Source organism: Schistocerca gregaria, chromosome 2, assembly GCF_023897955.1.
Source record: "Schistocerca gregaria isolate iqSchGreg1 chromosome 2, iqSchGreg1.2, whole genome shotgun sequence".
Lineage (NCBI taxonomy): Eukaryota > Metazoa > Arthropoda > Insecta > Orthoptera > Acrididae > Schistocerca > Schistocerca gregaria.
Window position 1 is genome coordinate 254,883,401 of NC_064921.1, and position 20,737 is coordinate 254,904,137.

Genomic DNA, 20,737 nt, shown 5'->3' on the forward strand with positions numbered 1-20,737 from the left:
AAAAGAATTTCGTGTGGTGATTAAACATTAGTTTCCTGAGGCGTTTAGCCTTTCATAAATTAAAGAGAAGCTTGGTAAACATTACGGTGACTCTGCATCTTCGACGAGAACAATTTATAAGTGGTTTCAAAATTTTCGGAGAGACTATATGGGCACAAGTGATGCTGAACGTTCTGGACGCCCTGTGGATGTTAAGACTCCAGATATCATTGATAAAATCCATGATATGGTGATGGATGACAAAAGAGTTAAGGTGCGTGAGGTTGCTAGTGCTGTGGGCATCTCGAATGAACGGGTACATAAACATTTGAACATGAGAAAGCTGTCCGCAAGATGGGTTCCGCGATTGCTCACGCTTGACCAAAAACAGAATCGTATGAAGAGTTGCAAGGATGGTTTGCAGCTGTTCAGGAAGAATCTGCTAGACTTTAAGCGTCGTTTCGTCACTGTGGATGAAACATGGGTACATTACTATACTCCAGAGACCAAACAACAATCTAAACAATGGGTTACCAAAGGAGAATCTGCACCAAAAAAAGGCGAAGACCATTCCTTCGGCCGGAAAGGTTATGGCGACTGTCTTTTGGGACTCGCAATGGATAATCCTCGTCGACTATCTGGAAAAGGGTAAAACTATTACTAGTGCATACTATTCATCGTTATTGGACAGTCTGAAAACCGAGCTGCCAGAAAAACGCCGGCAATTGGACAGCAAAAAAAGTTCTTTTCCATCATGACAATGCACCAGCACAAACCTCAGCAGTTGTGGCCACAAAATTAATGGAAATAGGATTCCAACTCGTTTCACATCTCCCTTATTCTTCAGACTTGGCTCCCTCGGACTACTATTTGTTCCCCAATTTGAAGAAATGGCTCGCAGGACAAAGATTTTATTCAAGCGAGGAGGTGATTGCAGAGCTGTTCTGCAGACTTGGACAATTCTTATTAGTTGGAAGGGATCACCAAATTAGAACAGCATGGACGAAGTGTATAAGTCTAAAAGGAGACTGTCGAAAAATAAAAAAAGGTGTACCCCAAAGACGTAAGTAGTTTTTATTTTTGCACGGACTTTTCAAAAATGGTTCAAATGGCTCCGAGCACTATGGTACTTAACAGCGGAGGTCATCAGTTCCCTAGAACTCAGAACTACTTAAACCTAACTAACCTAAAAACATCACACACATCCATGCCCGAGGCAGGATTCGAACCTGCGACCGTAGCGGTCGCGCGGTTCCAGACTGAAGCGCCTAGAACCGCTCGGCCACACCGGCCGACGGTTTTTTCAAACGCCCCTCGTACGGGACGAAAAACCCGTAATGATACCAGTTGTAACCAAAGGCAGAAATCAATATGTAAATGTTCGTTTGTTCAGAATCTTATTCCCCCGAAAGTACTTCACCGATTCCTTTGAAATTTTGACATGGAGTTGAATTCGAAAACGCACGTGTTTCATATACCTTTTTTTGTTTTTTTTAATCTTCTTCTGCTTCGTTAGGAAGCTTCAGGATCGCGTGTGGCTTGTTTTGCACGTCTTCTTTCTTCCTATACCTCTTCATTCTCTCGCTTCTTCTGTTTCTCTCTTCTTTTGTTAAGACCACATTGATTTTGGTGTCCGGCCACCTGTGGCCATCTGGCAACCCTTTATACTTCTCCCTGTCCTGTACTACAGCATGCAGATTCCTTTCTTTTATTCCTACAGCCTTCCAGTCATCTCTGACTTCCTTCGCCCAGTTGTTTCCCGTATGACATGTTGGATTCCTTAACTTCTTAGTCAACCTCTCCTCTTCCATCTTCATGATGTGCCCAACAAATCGTTACCTCATCTTCCGTATCTCGCTCGATATGAGTTCGATATTTTCATAGAGTTCTTGTCGTGTTCTGTGCATCCAGATATCCCCATGTTTTTGGTGCCCCATCTGTGTCTCAAAATTTTCCGCTCCTCCAACTGTATACAAGCTCTCTTGCCGAGTGTGCTCGTTTCTGATGTATACAGAGTAGCATTTCTTACAGTTGGTGTGTAATGTCGCAGTTTGGCATTCCGTGACAAATTTTTCTTGCCATACGTTATTTTTAGCGCATACAGAAGCTTATGCAAAAGCTGTCCCCTGTCTACTGCGCTACTGTTGCGCTGTATGCCACCGTTATCTTCTCTCCCAAAAAACGAAAACCGTTGACTTCCTCAACCACTTGGCCATCTATCTTCCAGTCGGACTCTGTGTTCAATGTCTTGGTCGTCTTATATGCAATCTTCAGTCCGACCTTTTCTGCTGTTTCGGCTAGGTTTTTCAGTCTGTCTTTGCCTCTTGTTTTGTCTCATTAAGAGTGCTATGTCATCTGTGAAAGCCAGTCAGTCCACTGTTGCATTATGTTTGACCTTGTACCCTATTTGCATACCTTTTATCTTCATGTTACTATTTAATTGTCTCCATTGTCTCACTACTTCTTCCAACACCAGGTTAAATAAAATTGGTGACAGTCCATCCCCTCGCCGGACTCCTGTTTTCATTTCGAAGCTGTCTGACAGCGTACTGCGTTGCCTGATCCTGGCAGTAGTTTCGCTTAACGTTTCCTTTATTATTGCATGTGTTGTAGCATCCAATCCCCTATCTTCTAACACATCAAGCAGAGTACCTCCGTCAACTGAATCATAAGCCTTTTGGAAGTCCACAAATGTCACTATTGTCTTTTTTCCTTTCCTGTGTCTGTGTTCTATTATCCTTTTTATTCCAAATATCTGTTCTGTACAGTTCCTTCCTCCCTTTTTTAAAGCCACACTGATACTGTCCTATTTTCGGCCCCAGTTACTCTTCAACTCTGTTCAGCAAGATTCTCGACAAAACCTTGTACCCTGTTTTAGAGAGAGAGAGAGAGAGAGAGAGAGAGAGAGAGAGAGACAGAGAGAGAGAGAGAGAGAGAGATGCCCCCTGTAGTTATCCAATATTTTCTTGTCCCCCCTTTCTTATGTAGTGGTATTATAATGGCTTCTTTCCAGTCTATGGGTATTTTCTAATTTCTCCAGGTGCCCATTATTATATTGTACATACTTCTTTCTATTTCAGGACCACCCCACTCGGTCTCTTCAGCACAGATACCATCACTGCCTGATGCCTTGTAGTTTTTGAGGTTTTTAATTGACACTGCTACCTCTGCCCTGATGGGTGCATTGTCTAGGCTATCCTGACTTTCGTCCCTAGAGCGTGTGTCCATTTTACTGTCGGTGCTTCTGCATTCAGCAAATCCCTAAAATACCTAGCCATTTCCTCACACAACTCTTCCTCTCTTTTATTGTGCCATCTTGTCCTATAACGAAGGGTTCTTCTGCATCGAAGCCTTTAATTCTGCTCGTCATTTTCTGATAAAGACTCGTGATTAGTTTTTTTTGAAGCATGTGTTCGCTTCTTCAAGTTTCTCATTCCATCTACTTAACTTGGCAGTTCTGATAATTTTGCTAGCAATTTTTCTCGCATTCTGGAAGTTCGAAGAGTCAATTTTAAATATATATAATATATAAATACTATGTAATAAATAAAGGGGAAACCTTGTTACCAAAAATCTCGAGAAGCCCTTGACCGATTTACTTCACATTTCTACACAGTACGCTAGTGAAAATAGTAATTTCTACACAGTACACTAGTGAAAATAGTGAAACGTTATTAGCAAACAGGAAATTGTTTCTATAGCGTGTCGTCATATGATTAGAATACTGTTACCGAATCTGAATATGCAGTAACAGTAAACAAGGTTCGAGACTAGAGGGGGGTGGGGTGGAGATACAAAGCATAAAGGTGATGATGGTCAGAGGGAGGGAAGCAGGAGAAAATGGAGAGAGAGAAAGAAAGAGAAGACAGCTAGAGAAAAAGAGGAGGAGATGATGGATAGAGAGGGGGGGGGGGAAGAGATGGGGGAGGAGAAGATGGACAGAGAGGGGGGAAGAGGTGATGGACAAAAGGAAGGGGAAGAAGAAAGAGATTGATTAGTAAAGGAGTGGAGAAAATGACCAGAGACAGGGGAGAGGCGGAGATCAGGAAGTATATCGAAATCCCATACATATTGGAATCGTGTGCCTTTCGTTTCCTTTCTTTCCCATTTAAACTGGTGAGTCACAGCAACACATAGGAATCATTGTAAAATAATCCATCTTGCTAATGTTTATTCCTTCTACTTATTTTTCCCCAACGCTCTCTATACGTCGTGGAATGAGGCGTACGGTTCTCGTCGCGAGCACTCTCATCGACAGTTAGCGGCCTATGTGTGTGAAGTACGTCGAGCAGTGCTTCTAAGAAGCGATTTGTCCGGACGCAGATATGATGATGATCTGGACGTGGACACTTCTGTTATCGCCGTCTCTTCCCACGCCGCTCCGTGCTAATTGCGCTGAATGTAAACGTCATGAGGAACAGAAGCCTGCTTTAAATTGCCGATGGGAGCGGGAGATAACGAGTGCGTGTCGGGAATGCAGCCCCGAGTCTGCCTTCCCATGGATCCCTTTTCGGGGGAGGGCGAAGGTTCCGCTCGGGGGAAATGCGAGCCGAGTGAGGCGTGCGGGCATTCCCCCCTCCCCCTGGCCTCGCGCCGTGTGACAGGTTGGCTGGGAAGCGCCAGTGGGGCCGGGGCACATGCGCAACAGCGTGGCGGCCCGTTCGCTCCCCGTGCTCACAGGGGCGGAACTGCCAGTCGCGTCCCGACCACAGTTGCAGGTGTCAGGTGGTGGCGCTCGTGTGAAACGCAACATGGTGACCGCGCTTCAGGAGTAGTCAGTCGCCCAGAGGACGCCGGCCGCGGCAGGTCAGCTGTGCTCTCGAGTCGGAACGACGGCGCCGAGGCTCCGAGAGACCTGTACACTTCGTGAGTACACTACGGTACGGCCGTCTGCAGTAATTAAATAGTCTTGTTTTGTGAAAGGAGGGGTGCGTTCAGAGTCTTTAAGACTGCGATTTTCTGGATTTCTTCTTTTCAAAATAGTCAAGCAAAAAACATGTTGCTTCTCGACATAATCTGCCTAGACCCGTACACTCTTTTCACGTCGACGCTTGATTCAATACCAGCTGCGAAAGCTTTAGGAGTTTATTTTGACCACTGGAAAGGCTGATCCTGTAGCGGCACCGCTGGAGAATGTGCGACCGCGAAGTGTTTCTTTAGTCGTTGGAAATAGACAAACACCGCTAGAATCCAAGTCAGTTGAGAAAGGAGCATGAGAAACTAATTCAAAGATGTATTCACCCAAAATCTCTTGCTTGGCGTTCGCCTGATTCGCTGGCGCATTGCCTGGATAATAGAGCTTAAGTGTAGCCTTTCCGGCGGTTTTTCTCGCATTGTTTGAAGGAGCTTGTTTTTCAAAATACTACCTCTCTCGTGTCACCGTACTGCCCGTTGACAAGCCTCCAAAACGTCCCCACGTTTTGGTTCATTGTTGCACGACGTTCGGCCGCCTCAGAACTATCGCACCGATGAGCGAACACTCCGTCCATATATCACACCGCCACCACCGCGCCTTTCTCCCAATTGGCGCTGATTTGCTGTGGGTGCCACACCACTGTAGAGGAGAAAACGAGTGATTTCTCACTGTTCGCAAAAGGAGAAACTATCATTTCTAGTTCCGAAAATCTAAGCATCATTTCTAGTTCCAAAACGCTTTTAATGTGACAAGTAAATTGTTGTCATCTGTGTAACGCACACAGCCAAAGCGCAAGTTTCTGTCTGCTCCCAGTCCTTGGAACTTGAATGCACCTCTCGCATTATTGCTAGTACAATGCATTATTATTTATTTCTCTTCATTTTTTTGTAGTATTGATTACAAAATTGTTCGCGTCTCCCGTTTTTCTGTACATGATCAACAATCGCAGACGTGGCTCCAGTAGTGTATAAATTGCTGCAACTCGTTCAAGGTAATGCCCGTAATCGAGAATGCCCACCGAACAATTTCAGACTCTACCATCACGTCGGCACAATTTAGACGAAATCATAGAAGAGAGACGATTTATTTTCCCCAAGAAATTGTGGCTCTTTTTAGAAGGGTGTGCAAAAATCCTGCTTCCTCGAACCCATTTTTTATATAGACGTCGTGAAAATAAGGTACAAGTAATAGACTTGAGTTGGAACAGTGCGTTTCCGTCGCTCTATAAGCGAATGAATTTGAACAGAGTTGATTGGTAGCAAAATTGGCCGTGTATTCATGCTTTTCTTAATTAACAGTTGCAGATTTGGCTTGTGGAAGTGTACATACTGATCTAGTGAAAGATAATTTACAAAAGTGAGAGAATCTGAAGGTACCCCATTAGTGTCACATATTTCAAATTGCTCACCGTAGTACAATGAAGCAATACGAAATGCAAACAGTGCATGAAATCATTTGTAGAGTAGGCTTCAATTCGTAGCGAGTAATTTAGGAAGTGGCATCTCTAAAGGAACCTGAGTGTAAGACGCAAGTGCGACCTATTCTGGTGTACTGTTGTGTTGTTGGCCTGTCCGTCCGATCACGCACTGCTATGGTCCCGTGGGTACAGTCCAAACGAAAGTATAACATATGCTTATACATGAAAGGCCATTTGTTCTTCCCACGAAAGACTATCTGGTAAATGTAAAGAATCTATATTAAATGTGGTATCTGTATGAAGTTTGGCCAACAGTGGACGCCGTTCGTGTACAAAGAAGGGCAACGCGAATGTCCTATTTTTGCTTGTTTGACCCATACTGTGTTCTGAAGAAGCGGTATTCACAGCGGATCTACGAATATTCTTGTGCACTCTGCACGTTGCTCCGAAGGAATTAGTGGTTATGAAAATGTTTAATTTTGTGTGCAGTATGGTGGCTGAGTCACTAGAAGTTGCTGGGTACATCAGACGCGTAAATTTGCAATTGGCACCCACAGCTGATACTGCTGTTTTTATTAACAATATTTTTACAAAAAAAAGAAAATACTGCGCTGTTCGTTGATCACTAAATTAAATGGATATGATGGAGATATCGGGTAGAGAAGATACGTAGTATCTCCGTTAGCAACACACATTGTGTGTATGTTGTACCGCCCTTCTAGTTTATGACTGCTTGCACAGTCACTGATGGCAATGGCATAATTAGGAGGCGGGTGAAACCATGTGCTGTCACTTGTCATTGATATCCTAGAGAGGTTAACAAAACGAAAGCTAAGTTGAGTAATTCTTCCAAGTAGTTAGATATCTAGTACGGTAGTTATTAGAGTGTGGAACTGGTGTAATGGACACGGCAGTTGTCAGTACAGAAATACAAGTGTTCAGTGTACCATCAGCGTGAGCTCAGACCAATCTCGCGAGTGGATATTAGGCTCTTTCTGTCGATTCTTAGTGAGCAAGATAGCACAATGGTAAAGACACTCTACTCCCATTTCCTGACACGCCGTTATAAACACCTGTCCGGTCATAGACATTTAGGGTTATCGTGTTTTTTAATCGTTATAGGTAAATACCAACAGGTCTTACGAAAAAATACAGTGCCGATATATTGCCGCTATCCGAGATTGCTGCGTCTCTAGCGGTCTCGTCATCGAAGCCACGTTGAACCCTAACCTTCATCCCTTTCCTCTTTACTCTTGAGTCCGACATTCGTAGTAAGCGTTGCTGCCTATGGAGCACGGGGTCCCAGGTTTAATTCCCGGCCGGGTTGGTGATTTTCTCTTCCCAGGGACCGGGTGTTTGTGTCGTCCTCATTGCACCATCAATCGTGAAAGTGGCGAGATTGGACTGTGTAAAGATGGGTAATTTGTATGGGCGCTGATAACCGCGCAGTTGGGCGTCCCACAAACCAAACAGCTTCTTCATCTTCGCTCTGTAAATAATTTCTGAAGTATTCTTGCAGAGAAGGACGAGTAGTCTTTCGCGGTTGTTCCACTTGCATTACTGGCCGAGTTACACAGAGAGAACAGAGCCGACAATAAACCTTAAAAAGTACTTTCGCAGACAGCTACATCTGGTAACGAAGGATCGGAAGAGTATTTTCTTCGGTGCTGTGTCGGATAACGTTATATTTTAGCGATAGCCCTTAGGAGCGGTAAGCATTTAAAAAGGTATCAAAATTTGAATGACTCAATATGTTGGTTTAGGGAATGCAGAAATAAATACGAAAGTATTCTCCGCTGATATAGTCAGCTGGTAAGAAGGAAAGACAGCCGGAATTGCAGTTCTGTAAGTTACGCAGCGTTTTACTGCCAAGAAAATTATCCTGAGGAGTCAATAGGTTTATCATACGCCACTTTCAATTAGGATGGCACACATTAAGAGAGAAGAAAAATGGGAATGAAGTGAGATATACCGCAGGAAGACAGCGAGACATGTTCCAGTAGCTCTGTACTATAAATAAACAGAATTTAAATTAAAGGTGGGACGATCCCAGGCATTGGGTGACAAAATTAACACGTGCACGTCTAACATTTTGATAACGCCTAATTAGACAGCCTTGGTAAATTTACTGAAAGTTGTCATTCCGCTTGGACTGTACAAAAAATCTAGGTCTGCAAGCTTACAGATTCGACCATAAAGAAAAGCAAGCATGTATAATTACTTACGTGGGGCAGAGCCGGCCAGGGTGGCCGAACGGTTCTAGGCACTACAGTCTGGAACCGCGCAACCGCTAAGGCCGCAGGTTCGAATCCTGCCTCGGGCATGGATGTGTGTGATGTTCTTCGGTTAGTTAGGTTTAAGTAGTTCTAACTTCTAGGGGACTGATGACCTCAGATGTTAAGTCCAATAGTGCTCAGAGCCATTTCAACGTGGGGCAGAGGTACCCACTTAACGACATGAAGTTTTCATGTATGGCAGCATGGACCGAACATAATAAAATGAGCAACATACTTATGGTGATATAAATCTGCACATTCTTCCGATCACCACATGGGAACACACATTACCACAAGTTATAAAGTGACTAATACTTCACATAATCATAAACCCTATGCTCACGATAGACATAATACAAGTACCATGTAACCAGCAACCAAATGGCGGAAAACTGACAAAGAACTCACATACAGCGAACATAAACTTGAGAGCGCAAAGGCACTAGTCAATCAGAGTCGATGTCATACGTTCACGAACTTGTACACAGAAAGGAACAGAAATTATGAAAACTTTATTAAATGTAATGGAGTTGATAAATGAGACTGGTACTTGAATAAAAGTAAGTAAAATCTAATCACGCAAGTGCATACACATCTGTTATGTCAAACAACAACATTAAAGTTGCTCGCCAGTCAAAAGAAATGTTAAAAGCAAGTAACGTCAATCTCTGTTAAATACAACCCATCTGATAACAACGTATAAGTCTTACGATAAAAGTGACTACGTAGTTAAAACACAACGGTGCCAATATTAATAGTCATAACCGAAGTAAAAACTGCAGGTGAATGAAACTAGTGACCAATACACATACAACGGCGCTATCGCACAGGTATTGCGCGCTCTGAAATTACTCAGCGGTATGATCTAATTTCAGAGATTTGGCCGGAATCGTAATGGCACGGTTGAGCGCTGGCAAGTGACTGCATAAATCGGAGCGTCGTGTCTGGGGAAGACGGATGGCCGAGGCGCCCATTGCCGATAAACGCCGAGCGTTTTCCTTCCCAGCCGGAGGTCCGGCTGAAGAGCACTGCTAATTGATAGCCTTGACATTTAGCTATTCGACGTCCCGATTTACCTACTCTGTTCTTTTCCCACAGCTGCTTGTCATTGTTTCCAGTGTCGGCTAAATACAGTGGAGGGAGGGTAACTGGCTGATTCACGACTTCAGTGATGGTACAACTTCGCGCCGAGTCTGTTTACTTTGTAGCTTCCGCCACTTGTGCGTCTCCAGTATTTCAACGACTGCCTTTCCCTTTCTGGTTTTCAATCACAGCTAAAAATCTGGGCAAAACTGGAAATCTCACAAAGACTGTTTCACGTCTGTAATTCCTGTGCTCGTCCACAACCCTGATTCACATTCTCTAAAATACCACTCAATCCCAGAATTTTCATCTGCCACTGGTTTTACCTCTGTCAGTGTTGGTTAATATGAAAAATGTAGAGTTCCGTCGTTGTTCGGAGCCTACATTAAATTGTAGGTCTCTGTAACTGGCTAGGTGAATCGGCTGAAAGTTCGGAAGGAAGCAACGGCTTACCACCTCCAACACCACCATGTCTAGTAAAGAAAGCTCTGTGGTGTTGAAATCTACCTTCAGGTTGATGTCAGCCATACTTTTACCTAAATATGTTAAAGTTTTCTTCTCGAACAATTTGTACGATTAGTTTATAATATAAATAAACTAAAATATATTTTGTGTGGGTGGTGCTTCAAAGCTTCCAAGTATTTGAAACAAGAAATGACAGCAGAGAAGACGGAGTGCGCCTGTTTATTCACCACCATTTACGATAATGCTATCACGTTCTCGCCAACCTTATAATATCGCACCTTGATTTCAAAAGTGTACAAATACTTCGTAATTGAATTTACCCAGAGACATTTACTGAAGAAGCTTGAAGTTAAAACTTACAAAAGTCAAGCTAGGGGGAGCTTTTACAAATGCGAGTATATACAAGGTGAGTCAGGAGGAAAGGTACATGCTTTGAGGGGTGACAGTGAGTCTGAACAAAAAATTTCAAATAGATATATGCCTTATTTCGAATGGTTTCCGAGATAGAACACATTTAATATCACTTTTGTACGTTTTTCTTGAATAACTTAAAAAACCAAACCCTCCAGCGAAAACGTGTCGCAGTAAAAAATTAGACTATATTAAATTTCCTACCAAAAAGGTCATATTCATTTTTTTCTCTGGAACTAATGGTTTGTGCGAAGAGAGCGTGAGAATGTTGGAAAACTTGCTCGACGCGCATGCCCTGTAGCTTATGTGGTTTTTGTAGACCAATTTGAGGTAGTTTCCCGACTTGATAGATCATAAGTGTCCCGTATCAAACTGTTTGTCTTAACTTGCTCTACACAACTGTGGTTCATTGTAAACAGTGACAACATTCAATAGTACAGAAAATAAATAACAATGAATATTAAATGTTTCATCTCGGAAACCGTTCGGAAGAGGGCATAAGTCCATGTGAAGCTTTTATTCAGTATCATTAATCCTATCACCCCTCAAAGCATGTACCTTTCCTCCTGACTCACACTGTATATGATAATGTTTCAGAATCAAGGTCTTGAGTTAACTGGTCGACCGGAAGATTGTAGTATTATCGAAACTAGTCCTGATCAGTCATATTGCAGCTTCTTGGCGGATGCCTTCCCTTTTCCAGTAAATAAACTAAATTTTCCACGAATGGAAAGAAAAAGTATTGTAGTGGTCTGAAATCTGGTGGGTAGAAGGGCGAAATATTTCCTAGCGTAATTTTACCGGGTATATGATTCCGTCGCAGCTTAAAAACTACCATAATTATCATGGAATAGATTGAAATTTGTAGTACAATCATTCGTTCTTTGCCGGGTGTTATAATGCACTTTTCACTGGCGTCTTGTAATACTATGCTGTTCCTGCTAAACTTCTTTTAATGGAGGAATAAAACTTGTCAATTCTTTGTCTTAAAAATTTGATGTGAAATCGGTTTTTGTTGATCTTTGTTGGCACTATTTACTCTCTTTCGTAATAATGAACGCACAATGCATCCAATAAATCATAAAAATCAGTTCTGCATATTGGTGGTATTGTTTCGAAACTTTTCGCGTTTACCTTCTCGAAAGTTACATCCCCAGCTGGTCTTCGGTCATTATTATATTATCAAATACATGTTCAAAAATTTCCGAACGTGAGACATCAAGACACTATGTGCATTAAACCCTAGAAGTAATTCGTGGTTATATGACTCCATTGAGATTATTTAATCCGTTATCGGCAATTTCTGTTAGTAGTTGGTGATATGTGCAATTTTCAGCAGGAAGGATACAAAATCTACTAATTGCCTCGTAATGGTTAAGGCTGTCGTTCCATAGACGTCCTGCGGTAGATTCATTTTCTCAAGTTACAACCGAAGTAGTGCACCGCTGCTATTGCCCAGGTGGTCGACAGTGAACGAAATTAAACCTAACTGAAATGAGTTGCCACCGGAACTCGAATCACTTAGCATATGCAAGACACGTGCTTTATAAGCGGAAAATTCCATCAGTGACCAGAAGTTGGCTTTTGATCCTCGCTATTGTTTACAAATTTTCTTTGTGGCTTTGTGACAGTGTAGGGCATGCGCTTGCCAGGTGCCAGGAGCACTGTCAGCCTCTTGCAGCTACCTAATACTGGAAGAAAAAAATTGCGCCTGATTGTTTGTGGTATTGCGTTTTCAGTCTGGTCAGGGCGGAAGTCATTAAATGCCCGAAGCTGTAAAATTTAAGACATGCTACTTAGATAACAGGCTGTGATACCACAGTAAACTTTTTTTACGTGAAGTGTGCCGCCGTTTACGATACGCAATCATGCCATGCCAAATCCACTAAATAGGACATCAAACGACGAACTGCGAACAGCACTGCACGAGTAAATCATAGTTTCCGAAGTCTCGGTGATGTGAGGCATGTGCATTAAGTAACAGCCAATGGCTTTGAGAGGATTTTTCCCAATGGCTCGGGCTCAAAAGAGTCACGTCGGTGATAGTAAGGTAGCTGAACGCGAAAAATTTTTCTTGATCAAACCACAGCGAAATCTTTAGAATGCACATTAGCGTATCATTTTAACAAATGCCAGAGATGAGAATTTACAGAACTGAATGTATGATGTTATAATTTATGTAACATATTTATATATAATTATGCATTATTTACGAAACAAAATATGTCGTCTTACAAAGTACTGTAAATATGTAACATAAAATCTGCTGATAAGGCCTGCTTTTGGCTAACTGTAAGCTGCGCCGTTGCCCTAAATTCCCGTCGGCGCGATCCCATCGTCTATAGCTGAACAGTCTCGGCGTATATTTCTGCTAAATGGTTATTTGATACTTGTGGGGACATGATGAAAAAATAACAAAAAAAGAACGTAAATGGTCTTGTGGGACCTATAGTGAAAGAGAATAATGCAAAACGAAAGGTTCTAGCTAAAGGAAGAACTGGATAAATGGACGAGACTGGACCATAGAAAACAAGCAGGTGCTGAAGGTCCTAAGCGCCAGCGCCCACAGTTCAGACTAGAACAAATTGCATGCGACACCCCACGGTTAAAGCTGGAGTATTGCACTCGCTATCCCACAGCGAGGAGACGCCGACATCGTGCACCTTCTCTAATGATGTAGTCCTTCTCGGGACGTAAGACCCTTATCTGCCTTCCATGCAATGACGGAGATTCGGTTTCAAATCCTCACGCAGACATTGTGACTTCGGTTTCCCATGGTTCCCTAAATCAGTTAACCGAGCGACGTGCCACATTGTTGACACACTCAACTCGTATTCGGGACGGAATGGGAACGATCACAGCCGATTTCCTTTCCCAATACGTGTATGTGCTGCTCCTCTGTTAACGTCATATTCCATCGGGTTTTAAACCCTAATCTTCCTTTCTTCCTAAATAACCAAGAAAAATGAATTGATGATTCCATTGAAAATGACACGGCCGATTTCCATTCCTACCTGGTATAACCCTCCTTGTCCGTTCCGAACTTGTTAAGACTAGTGAACTCGGCCTCTCCTTCCTTCCGCGCTAAAGATTCCTCCATTGTGCCGTGTAGTGGGCCTTAGGGAGCGATGGTCTCATATCACTTCTCACGATTACTCTGCCGTTGCTTCAGTTTGTATTAAAGGGGAACCCGAGTAGAAAACCGAGCGAGGTGGCGCAATGGTTAGCACACTGGACTCGCATTCGGGAGAATGACGGTTCAAATTCGCGTCCGGCCATCCTGATTTAGGTTTTCCGTGATTTCCCTAAATCGCTTTAGGCAAGCGCCGGGGTGGTTCCTTTGAAAGGGCAAGGCCGAATTCCTTCGCTAATCAGATGGGACCGATGACCTCGATGTTTGGTCCCCTCACCCAAATAAATAAACAAACCAACCAACGAGAAAACACCTTCCACTGTCTGTTATCACTTTGTAATGACAAGCGTGACAAGCCCATGATAGACGGATACGTCTTTGGTTTCGTGTCGGTAGGATGCCACGCACAGAAAACCCATGACTCGGCAGATACTGATAAACTGTAATGGTCATTGTCTCGAACTATTAATTTTTAATATCTTGATGTTTTTTGGAACCATTATTTACATCGCAGCAATATACAGGGTGATTTTTTTTCCCACCATGTTTAAACTCTAGGGATTTATTGATGGGAGGATACGGAACAAAAAAGGTCTTATGAACTTATGCCCGGAAACGAATGGTTTCCATGCTAGACCCATTTATTTAGTCACGCTTTGTCACAGAAACTGCGGTCTAATATGCGCTGTGTCATGCAGTCACAGTTACAGTATGCATGGTTTCCTCGTAGAGGATGGTACTGTTCCTCATACGTCATGTCCTAGCGTTCTCTCCTGCCGCAGTAATTGGTAATGTTCTGTCCGATTCACTTCTCCTACTGACTCACCTTGTAGTGGATATGATACAGCGTTGTCGGCAATGGTTCCGTATTCGAATCGAGAGCTTGCCCACGTCGTGTCTACGTACGGAAAGTCAAATAGCAACGGACGGCGGGCAGCAAGGTTGTATCAGGAGACCTGACCTATCACCACCGACAACGACAATGTTCAGTTTCTTCAACAGTGTTTCGCCGTTTGTCTGAGACTGAGTCGTTTCAGGAAGCAGGAACTCATGAAGGACGTACGCGAAATTTTCGGACACCAGACTGTGATTGACACTGTGAAAGGCGACCGCCGTGTCAGTACCTGGCAGTTAAAATGAAATATTGTGTTGCTAGGGCCTCCCATCGGGTAGATAGGTCACCTGGTGCAAGTCTTCTTGCTTGACGCCACTTCGGCGACTTGCGCGTCGATGATGATGATACACCCAGTCCCTGAGCGGAGAAAATCTCCTACCCATCCCGTAATCGATCCAGGGCCCCTTAGCAATTCATTCCGTCGCCCTGACCACTCGGCTGTCGAGGCGGTCCGCCGGTACAGGGTAAGCCAGACGACAGTTTGGAAGGTTTTCCATGACATTTGTTACTGCCTTCACTACTTAACAGCGTATGCAGAGCTTACTAGCGACAAACTTTCCACATCGAGAGTAGTTTTGTCACTGGATTCTTCACCAGGCACCCATGATTCCGGGATTTGTGTCACCCAGCCTGTTCATAGACGAGGCCACCTCTACATGGAGTGGCATCTACAGTTTCGTAACAGTCATCTGTGGAATAGTATACAGAACTCCCATGGTATGATGACAGCGAATCATCAGCATCGGTGCAGCCGAAATGTGTGGGCCGGGGATAATTGGCGATCGCATTTTGGGACCGGTCTTCCTTCCACGTCGCCTAACAGGCCGTAACTATCGGCATTTCTTGCGGTTGACTTCGCCTCCGCTGCAGGAAGAAGTGCCATTGAAGATTCGAAGGGTTATATGGGTGCTACATGGTGGTGCTCCAGCCCACTTCGCCATTAACATTCGGATGCATATCAATCGTGTCTTCCACGGTCGATGGATCAGACGAGGGGGTCAAGTTGCATGGCTTGCTAGTTCACCGGATCACAACCCGTGAGATTTCTGGTTATGAGACCATCTGAAAAGTATCGTGTATGCAGAGCCCATTCCTGATGTGGGGACATAGGAGTAGCACATTCATGCGTATTTATACTGTTCGGGGGCAGGCTGGCCTATGTGAACGTGAGAGACAGAACATGCTACGGCGCGTACACGCGTGCTTTGAGGCACATGGAAACAGTTTTCATTTAGCACTGTAACAGTGGCTGCTTAGTACGGTGCGTATTAGTCCCTGTAACAATGTATGATTGAATAAATGGTCTCTAGCGTGGACATCGTGTATTTCCGGACATAAGTTAATTAGCCCATTTGTTCCGCATCCTCTCATCGATCAATCCCTAGACTTTGTACGCAGTGGAAAAATCACCCAGTGTACCATCATGTTAATGTACGTAATGACTTCCGACGGCAAGTTACACACGTCGCCCCGCGCCGAGACCATTGCACAACTAGAATGGCAGACTGTCAGAGAAGACTACAAACTGGAATGAAGAATGCTCCTGTCGCAGGGAAAAAAAAAGAGGCCAATATGCCCTGGGCAGAGTTAGAATGATAAATGAAGGGAACTAGCTTTTCGATTATCTGGGAGCTTTAAAGACATTTGAATCAAAATATCTTGACATGTTCGCGTTTTTTTGTGTGTGTTAGTATTGGTGCCTGTGTCATGTAATATAATGCACCACCGTGTCAAGTAAAGTGACTTTATATTAAGTCCTATAACATGACACATTACATCATTTATCCCAAATGGTTTGTCGTATCGTTCAATATAAAACAACGTGTCATTGAAGTTTAGGATGCATGCATCCCCACTCCACGATAATTTCTATTATTGACTCTCCCTAACTCCCAGATACTTCATATTGTAGATGCATCCTACTCTCTAGAAACACACAAATTTGTGTTTATTTGTTCCTACACCCCTCACCACATATGTAACAGTGTCTGGGTGTAAGAAAGCTCACTGCACTGGGTAAGTGGGATTAACTCCTAGAAAAGCACGAATATGTCAAGATGTTTTGATTTAAACGTCTTTGAAACTGCCAGATTCGTAGAAATCTGCCAAGGACATATTCGCCTTTCTTGTGCTACGATAAGAGTGTTTTTCACTTTGGTTCTCAAATTTCCCTCTACCATAATTTGACATTAGCTTGGCAACCGATGTAAATTTTTTGTTGACTTGGGCGACTGCTGCGTCGGTAAGAGATTTTTTTTTTTGTCTTTCGAACCTCTGCCATATATTGTGGCGACGGATAAAGTTTTCACAAAACGATAGAATAGTCATTCATTACGTATCTTGGTCTACTTTTTACAAAATTTGAACAGACTCCCACAAGTGTGAAACATAGAAATGGCGCGCGTCGAAAACCCCACAAAAACTTTTTGCACGTAGTGTCCAAACAAAGATTTTTCAAACTGGTAAAACTTCTGTTACACAAAGGTCGGGTACACCGGTGAACCAAATTTGAACTATCAATCTCGATGCAGTCCGAAGTTTTTTAAGGATGACTGTTTTCACGTGTAAAATCCACACGGTGCACTGAGCACTAAAATCTTTTGAAAACAGAATTAGTCGATTCACGGGCTACACCAAAAACTTTTTACCCCATGCTCCTACCTCAAGTAGGAAGTGAGTAACAAAACACTTCCCCCCGCCCCCAGCAAACCGCGATGCTGTGCTCGGCCATTTCAGATTAGTTTGTAGCAGCGCTTCCGCATCACAGTGCGCAATAAAATGGCTTGGGGCGGATTTACCGCATATCACGAGTGGTCGCCTTCAGTTTAGCTGTCTGTGCACGACTCATGGCCACACCCAAACTTCCACGCGTCGTCAACCACATGCCTACGCGTACATCCATTATGTATATTCTCGTACAGGTGAGACATCTTACTTGAAAGTCACTTGCCCATTGTCAGCGAATAAATACGATATTGAAGTACCTGTATTATTCTGAATTACAATACTTGGCATGTCAGAAGTACATGTAACTTAGTTTTTGAAGTGCCTTTGTAATTATTTCCAAGGCAATGTATCCTCAGTTACTTGGAACTCTTAGTCTGTCGTCTTTTATCACAATTTAAACTTATTCTGGTGTCCAGGACGAAGCACCAACACAAATTCATTAGTCTTGTTAATAACACTTGATCACTGAATCCGAACTTAACCAATTGCGTATGTGTTCAGTGGATATGTTGCACACATCTCCTGTTCGCCCCATCTCTTGATCCATCTCCCCTTGCACCATCTCGCTGTTCCTTTCTTCTGTCTCTACCCGTCTCCTCCTTGCACACCGCTTTGACCATCCCCTTCTGCCCCCCTCCCCTCTCCCTGTCCATCCCGTCCTGCTCCCCCTCTCTCTGTACGTTCCCTCCTCTGTCCACCTAAACCTTCCATAGCTGTGACCATCAGCACGTGTAGCCCCTGCAAAACTGATCGATGAAGCAGGCAGACTACTCCCACAGCTTGCCTGTCGTACAGAGTAGCCTATGTGCCAGGTCCTGAAAACTGATTTTTGTCCCCGATGTACAGGCAGCCATGCAAAGCGGACTGATACTTAGGACAGGCTCTACAGCAGGGACTGAAAAAAAAAAGTTTTTGCCCTTATCTCTTCCCCTGTTGGAGCTAAGTCATAAATCCTATAACGCTCATACTCCGTTTATGCGCCAAAGTCGATCCATGGCTTTAGGGAGACGTCCCAGCCAGTCAGTCAGGCAGTCTGTCATTGAGGCCAAAATAATACAAGTTCTCATATCAACATAGCAATTCTGAGTAATTGGGTTAATATCCCTTATGCTTTTTTGTTGAGATGGTTTAGAAGTCACTGAATGAGTTATGTCACACTACAAGCATAATAATACAATATGTGTTATGCTTCATGTTAAAAAAATTTTAACAAAAGGTACCACGGGATGTACTTAGCCCCAAACGTCAAAACTGCCAGCACAGAGCAGTTTTGCAATGTTGTATTTGAAATGCAATAAATAAAGCACCGTAGAATTTGCCAGAAATATTCATTCTTTAAAAGCCTACTGGTAGACATTTTAATACTATTGATAATTATAGCAGTCATAACATTCTAACTAACGTAAGTGGTATCAGTCATTTGTAGCAATATTTGTATGAGGACTAAGGACTGTTAACCAAAAATATACTACTGTTGTAATCTCGTTCACCCTGCAGTTTGTAAGAAGTATAAATCTCCAGTTGGAATAGGATTCCCGCTACCCTTCGCGCACAGTTGAATATAACTATTTGCAAAACTTAGTGCCCTGCTGCGTGAAAAAGTCCGTAAATGCCTGCTGCACATCCTCTTACAACAGGAATCGTCGACGCTTCAAGGCCTTTTTTAAGGGATGGAAGGCGTGATAATCGCTTGGGGAGAAATGAGGACTATGGGGCGGGTGCTAATGTGTCGCCTACTTCGGTAAGGCTGGTCTCCTAGATCGACTGGCGTCTTATGTCGACGGAACTTTGCGCACCATTCCACAACAATGATTTTCGACAGACATGCTGCGCCATACCAGTGTCTGTCTTTGGGAACAAGAAAAGGACATTAGGGCAGTTTGGAGTCATTTGGTAATAACATCGCCATAGTTAACGTTTCCACATTTACAGCACGGATGTCGGTAGAAACGAATGCTGCACTAATCCGTTGCCTACATGTCGGTGTTCACATGCCCACATCGGAGTCGCACTATGTTCCATACATTGAGGTAACAAGTGTCATCGGATAGCGATATGCACGTATACGTGGACTATCGCGTAAAAGGGTAGTGCATTGGCGGAGCTGTCATTTGCACCAGGTGATACATTTACAAAGATGTCCGCCATGGTTATGGGCACACGATGAGAGTTAAGACATTGAATGCAGAATGGTAGTTGAAACTAGATGCATGGTACATTCCGTTTCGGAAATGGTTAGGGAATTCAATATACTGAGATCCACAGCAATACACTGAGATCCACAGTGTCAGAAGTGTGCCGCGAATACGAAATTTGAGGCAATACCTCTCACGACAGACAAAACAGTGGCCGACAACCACCACGTAACGATCGAGAGCAATGGCATTTGCATAGTGTTACCAGTGCTAACAACCAAGAGACACTGCGTGAAATAACAGGAGAAATCAATGTAGGGCATACGAAGAACGCATAGGTTAGGAGGGTGGTGCAAAATATGGTGTTATTGGTCTATGGCGGCAAATGACTTAGGCTAGTATTTTTGCTAACAGCACGACATCGCCTGCAGCGCCTCTCATGGGCTCGTGACGAAATCGGTTGAACCCTAGACGACTGGGAGACCGCGGCTTGGTCAGATGAGTCCCTATTTCAGTTAGCAAGAGCTGATGGTATGGTGCGAGTGTGTCACAGACCCCGTGAAGTTGTCAGCAAGACACTGTGCAAGCTGGTGCTGGCTCCATAATTATGTGGGCTGTGTTTACGTGTAGTGCACTGCGTCCTGTGGGTCAGTTCAACCGATCATTGACTGGAAGTGGTTGTGTTGAGCTACTTGGAAGACCATTTGCAGCCATTTATTATAGCATTTTTATGGATTACAATGCACCCTGCCACCGCGGTACAATTGTTCGCGATTCGTTTGAAGAGCATTCTGGACAACTCGACGGAATAGTTTGGCCACTTAGATTCATGGAACATAATCGAGAGGTCAGTTCGTGCAGAACATCCTGCACCTGCAACACATTCGCAATTATGGACGGTTATAGAGGCAACATGACTCAATATTTCTGGAAGGGACGTCCAAGAACGTACAGAGTCAGTGCCACGTCGAGGGCCGCACTACGCCGGCAGAAGGTTCAAATGGCTCTGAGTACTAGAACTTAGAACTAGTTGAACCTAACTAACCTAAGGACATCACACACATCCATGCCCGAGGCAGGATTCGAACCTGCGACCGTATCGGTAGCGCGGTTCCAGACTGAAGCGCCTAGAACCGCCCCGCCACACAGGCCGGCCCGGCAAAAGGAATCTCGTCACGATATTAGGTGGTGTCTCCTGACTTCTGTCATCTCAGTGTATACACTGCAGCAACGCTTATGTTTATTGCTGTATTTCTTGACTAATAAATATATTAGATGTATTTTGTGTTGATTTTTACGCC

The 20,737-nt window shown here is 43.7% G+C and overlaps 1 protein-coding gene across 4 annotated transcripts in view; it reads left to right on the top strand.

Annotated features, from left to right (window-relative positions):
• Nucleotides 1-20,737, top strand: part of LOC126336807 (suppressor of hairless protein) — a 198,580-nt gene that overhangs the window by 126,946 nt on the left and 50,897 nt on the right. Inside the window, exon 1 of one of the 4 annotated variants that reach the window (XM_050000851.1) lies at nucleotides 4,601-4,845. The exons of 2 other annotated variants lie outside the window; for them this stretch is intronic. The gene's annotated coding sequence lies outside the window, so the exon portion shown is untranslated. Of the gene's footprint in view, nucleotides 1-4,600; nucleotides 4,860-20,737 lie in introns of those variants that run through there. One more of the 4 variants, XM_050000849.1, reaches the window with a different exon arrangement.